Genomic DNA, 15,022 nt, shown 5'->3' with positions numbered 1-15,022 from the left:
AAACCACTAACCCCATGCTCTCCAAGTTTAATAATATGATTAAGCTACACCTTGGCACGTCGAAGAAAGGCGAGCAAAGCAAGGAATAAATCTAAAACCTGAACGTGTAAACCCACTAACCCCATGCTCTCCAAGTTTAATAATATATTTAAGCTACACCTTGGCACATCGAAGAAAGGCGAGCAAAGCGAGGAATAAATCTAAAACCTGAATGTGTAAATCCACTTACCCTATGCTCTCCAAGTTTAAAGCTACACCTCGATACATTCAAGAAAGGCAAGTGGATCCAGGAATAAATCAAAATCCTGAACGTGTAAACCCACTAACCCCATGCTCTCCAAGTTTAATAATATATTTAAGCTACATCTTGGTACGTCGAAGAAAGGCGAGCAAAGCGAGGAATAAATTTAAAACCTGAATGTGTAAACCCACTAACCCCATGCTATCCAAGTTTAAAGCTACACCTCGATACATTCAAGAAAGGCGAGTGGATCCAGGAATAAATCTAAAACCTGATCGTGTAAACCCACTAACCCCATGCTCTCCAAGTTTAATAATATATTTAAGCTACACCTTGGCACATCGAAGAAAGGCGAGCAAAGCGAGGAATAAATCTAAAACCTGAATGTGTAAACCCACTTGCCCTATGCTCTCCAAGTTTAAAGCTACACCTCGATACATTCAAGAAAGTCGAGTGGATCCAGGAATAAATCGAACTCCTGAACGTGTAAACCTACTAACCCCATGCTCTCCAAGTTTAATAATATATTTAAGCTACACCTTGGCACATCGAAGAAAGGCGAGCAAAGCGAGGAATAAATCTAAAACCTGAATGCGTAAACCCACTTAACACCATGCTCCCCAAGTTTAATAATATATTTAAGCTACACCTTGGCACATCGAAGAAAGGCGAGCAAAGCGAGGAATAAATCTAAAACCTGAATGCGTAAACACACTTAACACCATGCTCCCCAAGTTTAATAATATATTTAAGCTACACCTTGGCACAACGAAGAAAGGCGAGCAAAGTGAGGAATAAATCTAAACCCAAAATACTTAAACCAAATTACCCCACGCTTCCTGAGTACAATAATTTTTTTTAAAAACACGTCGACACATCGGAGGAAGGCAAGCAAAGCTAAGCATAAATCAAAACCCAAAGTACTTAAGCCCAAGTACCCCATGCTCCCGAGAGTAATAATATATTTAAGCTACACCTTGGCTCATTCAAGGAAGGCGAGTAAAACGAGGAATAAATCTAAAACCTGAATGTGTAAACCCACTTAACACCATGCTCCCCAAGTTTAATAATATATTTAAGCTACACCTTGGCACATCGAAGAAAGGCCAGCAAAGCGAGGAATAATTCTAAAACCTGAATGCGTAAACCCACTTAACACCATGCTCCCCAAGTTTAATAATATATTTAAGCTACACCTTGGCACATCGAAGAAAGGCGAGCAAAGCGAGGAATAAATCTAAAACTTGAATGTGTAAACCCACTTAACCCCATGCTCTCCAAGATTAATAATTTATTTAAGCTACACCTCGGCACATCGAAGGAAGGTTAGCAAAGCTAGGAATAAATCAAAACCCAAAATACTCAAGCCCAAGTACCCCACGCTTCCGACGGTAATAGTATATTTAAGCTACACCTTGGCACATTGAAGGAAGGCGAGTAATACGAGGAATAAATCTAAAACCTGAATGTGTAAACCCACTTAACATCATGCTCCCCAAGTTTAATAATTTATTTAAGATACACCTCGGCACATCGGAGGAAGGCATGCAAAGCTAGGCATAAATCAAAACCCAAAGTACTTAAACCCAAGTACCCCATGCTCCCGAGAGTAATAATATATTTAAGCTACACCTTGGCACATCGAAGAAAGGCGAGCAAAGCGAGGAATAAATCTAAACCCAAAATACTTAAACCAAATTACCCCACGCTGAGTACAATAATTTTTTTTTAAAAACACGTACACATCGGAGTAAGGCAAGCAAAGCGAGGAATAAATCTAAAACCTGAATGCGCAAACCCACTTAACCCCATGCTCTCCAAGTTTAATAATTTATTTAAGCTACACCTCCGCACATCGAAGGAAGGTAAGCAAAGTCAGGAATAAATCAAAACCCAAAATACTTAAGTCGAAGTACCCTTATATTTGTACACGCCTTCTTATATTTGTGCTATTTTACAATATTATCATTTATTTCAAATTTAACTTTTTACAAAATTTTTCATGCTTTTCTCTACTTAATGATTTCGTAAATATATCAGCAATATTTTCATTTGTATCGACTTTTACAATTTTTATTTTACCTTCATTTATGCTCTCATGTACAAAATGATAATGAACTTCTATGTGTTTAGAGTTTTTAGTAAAATTGCCGTACGTTGCTATATTAATTGCTCCAGTGTTATCGTCATATATATTCACTGGTTTTCTACATTTAATATCAAAACATTTTAATAACTCTGTGACTAGTTTAATTTCAGTTACTGCTTCTGATAAAGCAACGTATTCGGCAAATGTTGACGCTTTTGTAACAGACTTTTGTTTTCTTGACCTCCAATACACAACGTTACCGAATAATCGTATCACAAAGGCGGTTGTTGACTTTCTATCATTATTATCGCCTGCCCAATCGGCATCTACGTAACAATCAAGTATATCACAAACTTTATTTCCATTATAAGATAAACTTAAATCTCGAGACACATGTAAATATTTTAAAATTGTCAAAGCATATTTAAAATGCGTATTATTGTAGCAGTTTTGAAATCTACTCAAGTAATTTACTGCAAAACTTATATCTGGCCTTGTAGCCGAACTTATATATAACAAAGCACCAATCAAATTTCTATATTTGATATCTCTTTCACTATCATCGGATTTCTCGAGTTTTAAGTTTACTTCTATTGGTGTTTTATACGCTTTACAATTTTCTACACCATATTTTTCAGCTAATGAAATAATATAATCTTTTTGCGATAATTTAATTTCCTTACATAACACATCGTATTTTACGGTAATCCCTAAATATTCTCGTATTTTTCCGAGATTTCTCATTTTAAATCGTTCAGACAGCATTTTCTTTACTTTTTCTATTATTTCTTTATTTTTACTGCAAATTAATAAGTCATCGACATATAAAAGCAAATAAACGGTATCTTCTTTTAATTTTAATGTATACAAGCAATAATCAATATTACTTCTTATAAATCCTAATTTTATTAGAAATTTATCTAGACATTCATACCAAGCCCTGGGACTTTCTTTTAAGCCATATAATGCTATTTTATTAATTTACACACTCTATCAGTTCCGTCTTCGTATCCTTTAGGTTGATTAACATATACTTCAGACGTTACTTTTCCATTTAAAAATGCTGTCTCAACGTCCATTTGTTCTATATGCAAACCCATTTTACAACAATAAACTAATAAGATTTTTAGCGTTTGCATTTTTGCAACAGGAGCATATATATCATCTACTTCATCTCTTTGTTGGAAACCTCTAACTACTAATCTAGCTTTATATGTACCATTCGATTTTTTATTATACACCCATTTTACATCAATGGCCCTTTTTTCTTTACTATCGACTAATTCCGAAGTTTTATTTAATTTAATACTATTCATTTCTTTATCTACTTTTTACTCTTCTATCCACTTTTTACTCTCATTCGATTGAATCGCCTCCTCAAATGTAGCAGGAACATCAGTTTTGCAAAAATTCGCAACAATTTTATTTCTCATTTTATATTCATCATAATATTCAGGACTACTTCTAACTCTTTCTGATCTTCTAGGAATTTTTAGCTGATTTTCATGTTCATTAATTTTAATTTTATCTTTGATTGGGCTTTCAAAAACTTCATCATTTGATTCCTCGCTATCAAACTTACTCTCATTTTCATCTTCATCAGATTCATCGCTATTTAAACCGATACATTTTTCCTTTTCTTCTATAACTTCCACGTGTCTTGCTACTATAATTTTATTATTTATTAATATACGGTACCCATTTTCACTATACCCGACTAGAATTCCTTCTTCAGCTTTTTTATCCCATTTTGAAATTCTTGTCTGTTCTGGCTCTCTAACAAAGACTTTACTACCATAAATTTTTAAATGTGAAACATCAGGTCTTTTTCTGAAAAATATCTCATATGGTGTTTTCTTTTCAATAGTATTCGTCAACGTTCGATTTTTCAAATAAGTTGCCGCTTGAACTATTTCTGGCCAATATACTTTACTTATCTGTGCTTCTTCTAATAAACAACGCGACATATCCATTATCCATCTATTAAACCTTTCTGCTACACCATTTAATTCATGAACATATACAGGACACGGAGAAATAACGATACCCTTACTTTTTGCATAATTAAAAACTTCATTATTTAAATATTCCTTTCCATTATCACATCTTAAATATTTTACTTTTTTTCCTGTTAAATTCTCACATTCATTTACATAATATTTAATGTACTCACACACTTCTGCTTTAGATTTTATTGGGTATACTCTCGCAATCTTACTGTAATCGTCTATAAATGTAATAAAATATTTTTCTCCTCTAAATCCCGTATTTTGAAAAGGCCCACAAACATCTGTATGTACAATCTCTAATAAATCTTTCGCTCCATATCTATTATTTTTAAACGGTACATTATGCATTTTATTTTCTATACACGTTTTACATTTCAAAAATTCGCCTTTTAATTCATTCGGTATTCCGTTTAATAATTGCTTATTACACATGGTATTCAAATATTTAAAGTTCACATGACCTAATAATCTATGCCATTTTTCTTTTAAGTTCATATTACTAATCTTTTTATTTGAATAATTTACTATCAAATTATTTTTTTTGATTTTACTCTTCATGTGATATAGTCCGTTTTTCTTTTCTGCGACTGCCATTATATTTTCATTTTTATCAAATATTTTTGCTAAATTTTTCTCCGAAACAATTCTACAATTATCAGTAATTTTGCTAAAACTAATTAAATTCAAATTCATATCTTTAACGTACAAAACGTCTTTCATATTAATTTCAAATTGCTTTCCAAAGGCATCAAAATAACTTACAATATTTCCTATCTTTGTCGCTTTTACCGTTTTATTATCACCTAAATATACATTTACCGGACTTTTCAATATTTCAAAACTCTCGAAGTAACTATCATTATTTACAATGTGGTCTGTACTACCACTATCTAAAATCCAATCGATTTCGCTACACTGTTTATCTTTTACCTTACTATTATACGCAGTAGCTGTATTCCGCTCGACCTTGACTATCCATGCGCCTGTGTTGTCGTCTCTGCTTGACTCGTTCCAGCGACTTGTGTTTTGATTGTTGCTTGCTTCTGCCTGGGAGTGATGTGCGCCTCTATAAGCACCTCTTCCCCTTGCTCCTCTATGACTACCTCTTGCTCTTGAACCTCTGTAGCCTCTTGTTGACCTGCAAGTCCAACTACTATTTGAAATTTGTCCTTCTGTTTGTTCTTGACTTTTACAGTCCTTCATCATATGTCCAAAATTTCCACATTTATAACATTGTCTTTGATTTTTATTCACTGCGAATACACTCGAATTTCTAATGATTGTTTCGCCTTTATTACTTTTCAGTTCAGCCATTTTAATTTTATTCTTCACATATTCTGCCGTTTGATCTTCATCTTTCAATGTATCTATTAAGTCGCCTATATAGCTATACGACTCCGGCAATGTATTTAATATATAATTCAATTTTTCTTTTTCTGTTAAAGTAGCACCAGCACTTTTCAAATCATTAACACATTTTTCAAAATCCTAGAAAAACGTTGCTGTATCACTATAATTTTTCAATATTAATTTTTCCAGTTTATTTCGGCACACTATTTGCATTGCCGTAGATTCTCTTAAATACATATGATCAAATTTCTTCATAATTCCATAAGCCGTTGTCTCATTACAAATAAACTCCATTTGTCTATCCGAAATAGAGCTGTATATATAGTTAATTGCTTTCAAATCAGCTTCATCCCATGACTCTTTATCACTTACTGTTTTTTTTCTTTTAATATTTTCTTCACGTTTTTTCATTTTCAAATACATTGCAATTCTTATTTTCCACATCTGGTAATTCTCTCCATCAAATACTGGTATTTTAAAATCACCGTAATTCGTCATTTTTGTATTTTCTTGATGTTCACTAGTCTAGATATATTTTTTTTTTAATATAATCACTTCTCTTGATACTTTTATTACTTATTACAATTTCATCAACCACGCTCTGCTACCATGATAATGTGGTGGAAAATAAATACACTATTAAGTATTTATTAAGTGTAATTTAATATAATAAAACGTAAGACTAGATAATAATTATATTAAGCGTGATGCTACTACCGAGGACTCTATATAGTCTCTGACAACTCTCTTTCAAGCGAGCGCCCTGGAACTAGAATTCCCTTTCCACTCTCTCTCACTCATACATCACGCGCTCACACGAACACCGCTGACTCGTGCACTAGCACAAATGTACTTATACTTAACAATCACACCCCCGGAGTGTAATAATATATTAAAGCTACACCTCGGTACATTCAAGAAAGGCGAGTGGATCTAGGAATAAATCTAAAGTTGAATGTGTAAACCCACTAACTCGCTCTCCAAGTTTCATAATTTATTTAAGCTACACCTCGGCACATCGGAGGAAGGCAAGCAAAGCTAGTAATAAATCAAAACCCAAAATACTTAAGCCCAAGTACCCCACGCTCCCGAGAGTAATAATATATTTAAGCTACACCTTGGCACACCGAAGAAAGGCGAGCAAAGCGAGGAATAAATCTAAAACCTGAATGCGTAAACCCACTTAACCCCATGCTCTCCAAACCAAAGTGCTTCACGCTTTCTGAGTAAAATAACTTATTTAAACTACACCTCGGAACATTAAACGACGGCAAGCTAAGCGAGGAATAAACCTGAAACCTAAATGTGTAAACCCAATCACCCAACAGTCCCCGAGTACAATAATTTATTTTAAAAACACGTCAGCACATCGAAAGAAAGCAAGCTTAGCGATGAATAAATGTAAAACCTAAATGTGTAAACCCAATTACCCTACACTCCGCGAATACAATAGTTTATTTTAAAAATACGTCGGCACATCGAAGGAAGGCAAGCAAAGCGAGAAATAAACCTAAACCTAAGACCCACTTACCCCATACTCTCCGAGTTCAATAATTTATTTTATAGCACAGTGTAGCTTAAATACGCGTTTAAGTCACGCCTACCCGTAACCTAAGTAGTCCATTATTGCACCGTGTATATCGCAATCGCTACGCTCGTGCGCTAACCTCACGGTACAATAATAAACTGCTTAGATTACGGATAGGCGTGACTTGGCGGATTTGAGCAGCTGTGCTATAAAATTGTATACGATACTTGTGAACTAAGCAGCCCATTAGTACACTGCATTTTATCAACCTCGCTGCGCTTGGGCGCTAATACACGCCATGCAATAATCGGCTACTTAGGTCACACGTATCATAATATACTATAAACTTCACCTCGGCACATCAAATGTTTTCTTACTTCGATGTACAGAGGTGTAGCCTAAATTAATTAATAAATTCTGGGAGCGTTGAATAGCACATTAGTGTTAGATGTATAGACTACAGATATACTGGAACTCCGCTCCCCATGAAACTAGCGGGTGAAGGTTCATACGGCCCGTAAGCGCTGTCAATAAACGAGTAAATAATGCTCTTAATATTGTTACATCTATGAAAATTTATCACGTCCACGTATTATTGCGAGTATATATTTGAGTGACGGTGGGAAATTTGTTAAGAGATGTCAATGAGATCCTTTTCGTGAATCGTATGAAAAAAAGGGAATTTCGCCATATATCATATAACAACAATCGTTCCAACAAATGATTTTGCAAATTTGATATCACATTCGCGATCAGCGACCTTCGAAACCCCCAGAATAACACTAGTGTTGGTTAAATTCATAATTTTGCAATAATTTTCATTAATAGCATTGTTTAAATAAATAATTCTGCAAATCTGATATCAGATCTGTGTTCAGCGACCCTAAAAACCTTAGGACTGATGTGCTTGGTCGTTTATTTTTACGTACTTTCCCATTAATAAAAATACAACAAAATTTCCGAGCTATATGGTATAAAAACGCATGCCGTGGTCGGCCATTTTGGATCAGCGATTTTCAACTTTTGTTCTTAAATTGTTGTTTGTACATATTATAAATTTTAACAATCGATGCCTTTACATTAACAATATTTATCCTGTTAAACCTGCAATTCACGTTTGCACCGTTGTGCGTCGTAGCCACGCAAACCGCATTTTGCTGTTTGCGCGGCAACCTCACCTTATGCGAGAAAGAAGAGGCGATCAGCTCCAGCGAGGCCCGCGTTTTCTCGGACGCGAGCGACGTTCCGGGAATTCGTAAAATTCGCTGGCCGACGTGCACGACGAAGGAGCCCGCTGGTCCGAGCTGGCGCGAGACGAGCAACCAATCAGCGCGTCTCGCGCCTTGCGCGACCTATCAGGCTGCGTTATCGGCCGGGCCCGACAGCAGAAGGTGGGGTTGCCGCCAACGCGAGGCAAAGCCTGTGGGCGCGCGTTCTGCAAAGAACGAGAGAGAGAGAGAGAGAGAGAGAGAGAGAGAGAGAGAGAGAGAGAGAGAGAGAGAGAGAGAGAGAAGGAGGGAGGGAGAAAGAACATCGCTGCACCGGCGTCGATTCAGGCATCGCCGTGCCGGGACCGCTTGCGCGAGCTATCGGTGAGTGCGGGGCTATGTGTGTGTAGGCACAAGAGTAGGGAGCGGCGACCGCGTTGGTTAGGACGACGGCGCCGCGGCGAACGTGCAGCGCTTGCGGGTATTCGTGTATGTGTGAGAGAGGGAGAGAAAGAGAGAGAGAGAGAGCGTATACAAGTCAGACCGCGTGACGTAAGAGGCGAGAGCTACGAGGCGCGCGCGTGTATGTGAGAGAGAGTCGGCTAAGTTTAGAAGCGAGAGCTTCGGGACTTGCGTGACGACGAATGAGTAAGTGCGTGGCTGTGAGAATAGAGAGGTGACGGCGAGCCCTGCGTGGCTACTGTGCGTGGGCGGCTACGGCCACCACGTTGTAGGGAAGGGCTGAGCGAAATATATTTGTGAAACTTAAATAAAGTGTTTGTGTCTGTGTTCTTTTTTTCCCTGCGTTCTCCCAAACGTATCGGCGATTGCGAGAAATCCCGCGAATAAACAACAAATCCCGGTGCATGCGAGGCATCAGGTGTTGCGCACCTGTACTGGGAGGTACAGCGTCGCACGTTTAATATTCGTTTTGATAAAGGAAGAATTAAGGTTAATATCAAGGTTGAAATCAAGGTTCAATCAAAGTAGTATTAACCTTGATATCAAGATTGATATCAACCTTGATATTTTTGACAGGGTACATAGCGAACAAAAGGAAATAATAAGTTTCAGAAAATATTCAAGTGAAGGAAAAGAAAGGAAAAACAATTGTATTTTTAACTATAGAATTTTTGAAAAAGAAAGTACAAATAGGAGATAAATCAGCGGAATTATATATTTTTATATATTATATTATATAAATCAATCACACCGGCACACAAAATAAAAAAAGATGTCTGTACAAAAAATCAGACCCATGTATCTTTGTTTTTCGAGTCGCTGAATTCGAATCCGGTGTCAGTTTGGCCCCATCACGTCAGGGTCAAGGTCAGTTGGAGGTCAAATTAAGACGAAACGGTTAAAAAAAATTAAAATGCCATATATGTATGTTTTTAGGTCGCTGAATCCGAATCCGGGGTCAGTTTGGCCCTATCACGTCAGGGTCAAGGTCAGTTCAAGATCAAACTGAGAAGAAACTGTTCAAAAAAATTGAAATGCCATATATTTATGTTTTTTTGGTCGCTAAATCCGAATCCGTGGTCAGTTTGACCCGATCACGTCAGGGTCAAGGTCAGTTCGAGGTCAAATTGAGAATAAACGGTTAAAAAATGAAAATACCATATATTTATGTTTTTTTGGTCGCTGAATCCGAATCCGGGGTCAGGCTAGCCCCATCACGTTAGGGTCAAGGCCAGTTCAAGGTCAAACTGAGAAGAAACAGTTTAAACCGATAAAAATGTTATATAAAACTTTCCAAAAATGGAAAAAGATACCAAAAATTGTAAAAAGTCTTATTCAAGAGATTTGATCACTTAATATCTTCCTTGTGTACAGAGCAAAGTTGCTTTCGTTTATATTTTTTTCTTATTTTTTTTTTCCACTAGTTTAGTAACTGTCGATGTCTTTCTTTACTCCTTTTTTCTCTTGTAACGAACTCTTTTTTCTTCAAATGACCTATGCAATGGGTTTCTTTCTCTCTTTTTGTTATTTGTTTTAATGTCTCTCTTCAGCGTCCAGCAAAAATCTGCCATCATGTTGACATTCCTTGGTATCGATACTCCATTACACTTATATCTTGATGAAATCGTTCTCCCTGTTCTTCACTGACGTCTCCTAGATTAAGAGGAACGTAATCAAGATGGGAATGTAAGAAATGCATTTTATAATTTTAATCCGACCACGACAAAAAACCATGGAAAAACTAATTTTAACGAAAAATGACCTTAACAAAAGTTGAAGGGAGCAAAAGGGGCCATCTAATGACACCAACACCTTTGACCTTGAACTCGATTTTCAAGGTCATTTGAAGGTCATTGTATTTTTTTAACGGGAATCCCTATTTTTGACCTCGGAATACGGAGCAGCGGAAAAAATTACGTCGGAAATGATATTTCAAGTTTGCCTTAGTGACCTTGAGAAGGTCAATTCAAGGTCAAATAAGAAGTATCAGTCTAAGATTGTTTTCCTTTCAATTTTTAGTAGAATTATCATTTTGTTATTGTAATAAACATTAAGAGAATAATTGCCTTAAAAATGTGATTATGCTTTGCTGACTTCAAAGCCATTTTGTAAGGTCAAAAGTGCAAAAATGCAATATCAAATGTTATGTGGAGTCCATATTTATATCCTAACTTTAGTGTTGCCCAGGAACAACGACGTGGACGTAATAGGATTGTGTTCCATTTGGGGTGCTTGATTAGAGTGAGTCTCCTTGCCTCTCACTTGTCGGGCTGCTTGATTAGAGTGAGTCCCCTTGCCTCTCACTTTTCGGGGTGCTTGATTAGAGTGATAGAGTGATAGAGTGAGTGATTATTCACCAAGAATCAATAAAATATCAACCCTTTCAGCGGCTGGATAATCAGCCATTGTTAAAAATTTATAACAAGTTCAATAAAAAATTTTGTTTTTACCAAACTGAATAAATTAGATACCTTTCGATGAGTAATAAATTTTAATAGAAAAAATAAAGGTCAATGAATGAATAAGAGAAAATGTTAAACAAATGATATTTGATTAGTTTGGCTAATCAATAACTATTCAATAACTAGTAAACTATTGAATACTAAGTGTAAGTAACAATGAGTAGAGGATAAATTCATATGAAAAAAGATCTCTTATTAGAAAAATTGTCTATTTCAACAATGAGTCGCTGGAAAATACAACATGAAAAATCATCTTTACAAAATAAATCATTTATTTCAACCATAAATTCAGGCAAAATTCGATGAGGAAAATTAGTAGCCAATTGTGTCCACGTCGTTCCTGAGTAACGCTAAAGATAGGATAAAAATTCGCTTACGAAAACATCCCAAGAACTGAATAGAATCCAAAAAAATGGTGGTGTCTTTGGGCACCTACATTCAAATCTGTACATAATAAAAGTGAGATGCAAGGAGACTCACTCTAATCAAGCACCCCAAAGGGAACACAATCCTATTACGTCCACGTCGTTGTTCCTGGGCAACACTAAAGTTAGGATATAAATATGGACTCCACATAACATTTGATATTGCATTTTTGCACTTTTGACCTTACAAAATGGCTTTGAAGTCAGCAAAGCATAATCACATTTTAAGTCAATTATTCTCTTAATGTTTATTACAATAACAAAATGATAATTCTACGAAAAAATTGAAAGGAAAATAATCTTAGGCTGATACTTCTTATTTGACCTTGAATTGACCTTCTCAAGGTCACTAAGGCAAACTTGAAATGTCATTTCCGACGACATTTTTTCCGCTGCTCCGTATTCCGAGGTCAAAAATAGGGGTTCCCGTTAAAAAAATACATAGACCTTCAAATGACCTTGAAAATCAAGTTCAAGGTCAAAGGTGTTGGTGTCATTAGATGGCCCCTTTTGCTCCCTTCAACTTTTGTCAAGGTCATCTTTCGACATCAGTAAAATAAAACCAGACAAACAGCTGTTTAGCAGATTTTTTGTTATTTGACCTTGAATTGACCTTCTCAAGGTCACCAAAGTAAACTTAAAATATCCTTTGCGACGTAATTTTTTCCGCTCTATCCGATTCCAAGGTCTAAAATAGAGGTTCCTATTTAAAAAAATCACAATTACCCTCAAATGACCTTGAAAATCGAGTTCAAGGTCATAGGTGTTTGTGTCATTCGATGGCCCCCTTTACCCCCTTCAACTTTTGTTAAGGTCATTTTTCGTTAAAATTAGTTTTTCCATGGTTTTTTTTCGTGGTCGGATTAAAATGAAACACCCTGTATATCCGCGCGGGGAGGAGACGCAGGGTCTATTGTCGACCTGACGCTTTTTACTAGCAGCCTTATTGGCTCAGTTGATTCATGGACAGTAAGTGAACACTACACACATTGTGATCATCAGGCCATAATAATGAAGGTTAAAATACCAAAAAGGGGACCCAGCGCGAGTATAACGACAAATAGAGTTAGTTGGAAAACGAAGGATTATGATAAGGAGATGTTCCTGTTAGCACTAGAAGAAATGCAACTGTCTGGAACGGCGAACAGCAAGGCATAACAGGTGATGGTAAACATCACCCTAGCATGTGACGCTGTAATGCCACAAAAATGGACCAGAAGACGAGAACAACATGCGAGGTAAAAATACTATAAAACTGGTATAGGCCAGGAAATAGTAGATGCCCGCGGACAAGAAATAAAGAACGCTAAAAGGCGTCTTAAGAAGGAAATCCGCAAAAACAAATGACGGTGCCTTAAGGAATTACAGGATGAGGTCAAACAAGACCCTTGGGGTCAACCCAAGGGTATACAAAATAGTAATGAAGAAGATTAAAGGAAGCTACGTGCCCCTCCAAACTGCCCGGAGCTATTACACCGAGTAGTGACCACGCTGTTCCCCAGGCAACTGGAAAAGCCAAGTGTCATCAGAAGAGGTTTAAATAAAGACGCTATCCAACCGATCACGATTGAGAAATTGTTAGCCGCCTGCAGAAGGGTAGGAAACAACAAGGCCCCAGGGCCGGATGGCATTCCAAATATTGCGTTGAAGCATGTTATTCATGCTTATACAGAGGTCTTCGTAGACTTGTACAATACATGGCCAGAAGAGGGAACATTTCCCACAAATTAGAAAAAACAGCGACTAGTGCTTCTGCCAAAAAGGAAAGAAACTACCCGAAGAGTCCTCACCATACAGACTACTCTGCATGCTGAATACTCCAGGGAAGATTCTGGAACGCATTATCTGCGTCAGAATGGATCATTTTATAGAAGGAAAAGGTGGATTAGTGGAACACCAATATGGCTTCAGAAAGAAGCGTTCAACCCTGGACGCAGATAGTCTAGTGATTGACACTGCACAAACAGCGATAGAGGGAAAAAGATGAAAGGAAGGAAAAAATAAGTATCGCGCCATAGTTACATTGGATGTTAAAAATGCATTCAATTCGGCCAGATGGAGTGAAATACACGAGGCACTCAGGCAGCAGAATGTGCCCTTATATATAAGAAGGATGATGTCCGACTTCTTGAAGGACAGAATTCTATTATATGAAACTGAGGACGGTACCAAGACATATAATGATACAGGAGGCGTCTCCCAAGGGTCAGTACTTGGCCCACTGACTTAGAACATTATGTATGACGGGGTACTAAATCTACAATTACCTGAAGGAGCAACAGTCGTAGGATTCGCTGACGACATAGCAGTACTGTTAGTAGCAAAACATATAGAAGAGTTAACAGACATAGCTGAAGAGTCAATCCGTATAATACACGAATGGCTAACAGAGACGGGACTGGAACTAGCTAGTTACAAAACGGAAGTTATCCTCAATTCCAGTAGGAAGAAGATGAAGGAAATCATACTGACAGTGGATGAACATGAGATCGTTTCTCAACCAACCATCAAATAATTGGGCATTACCATCGATGCAAGACTAAGTTTTGAACAGCATCTGGAAATAGTCAGTAATAAAGCAGCAAAAGTTGGGGCTGCTCTATCACGATTGATGCCAAATGTAGGAGGGCCATCTCACAAGCGAAGGTTACTCTTAGCCAGTATATCCACATCGATTATACTATGCGGAGCCCCAATATGGGTAGATGCGATGCGAGTGAAATCGCATGCACGCAAGTTGACTTCCGTGTATAGGCGAAGCGCAATAAGAGTGGCGTCCTCTTACCGTGCGGTATCGGATGATGCTGCCTGCATTATAGCAGGTATGCCACCTATTGACCTCTTAGCGTTGGAAAAAAGGACGTATTCAATGCTAGGAGACGATCAAGTGACCAAAGCCAGAAGGATATCTAAGATGCCGCAAAAAAGAATGACTGACGCAGACGATGACTGAATGGCAAACAAGATGGGACGCTAGTAGCAAAGGACGATAAACTTATTGCCTTATACCAAGGATAGAAGACTGAATTGAAAGAAGACATGGGGAAGTTAACTACTACCTCACGCAGTTTTTGACCGAGCACGGATGTTTCCGGGCGTACTTGCATCGGCTCAAACTAGACGACCATCCGAACTGCCCAATATGTTCGGATGTAACAGAGGATGTTGAGCACGTCTTTTGCGAGTGCTCACGTATGAGCAGGAGCGAGAAAATCTTGAGGGCTACCTCCAAACCAGAGTTACCCCTG

The 15,022-nt window shown here is 37.4% G+C and overlaps 1 protein-coding gene across 1 annotated transcript in view; it reads right to left on the bottom strand.

Moving 5' to 3' along the window:
- LOC107981926 overlaps nt 1-15,022 on the bottom strand; it is a 457,580-nt gene that overhangs the window by 435,244 nt on the left and 7,314 nt on the right. The gene's annotated exons all lie outside the window — the stretch shown is intronic.

This window comes from Nasonia vitripennis (genome assembly GCF_009193385.2).
Source record: "Nasonia vitripennis strain AsymCx chromosome 1 unlocalized genomic scaffold, Nvit_psr_1.1 chr1_random0003, whole genome shotgun sequence".
NCBI lineage: Eukaryota > Metazoa > Arthropoda > Insecta > Hymenoptera > Pteromalidae > Nasonia > Nasonia vitripennis.
This window is presented reverse-complemented; position numbering and strand designations above follow the sequence as displayed.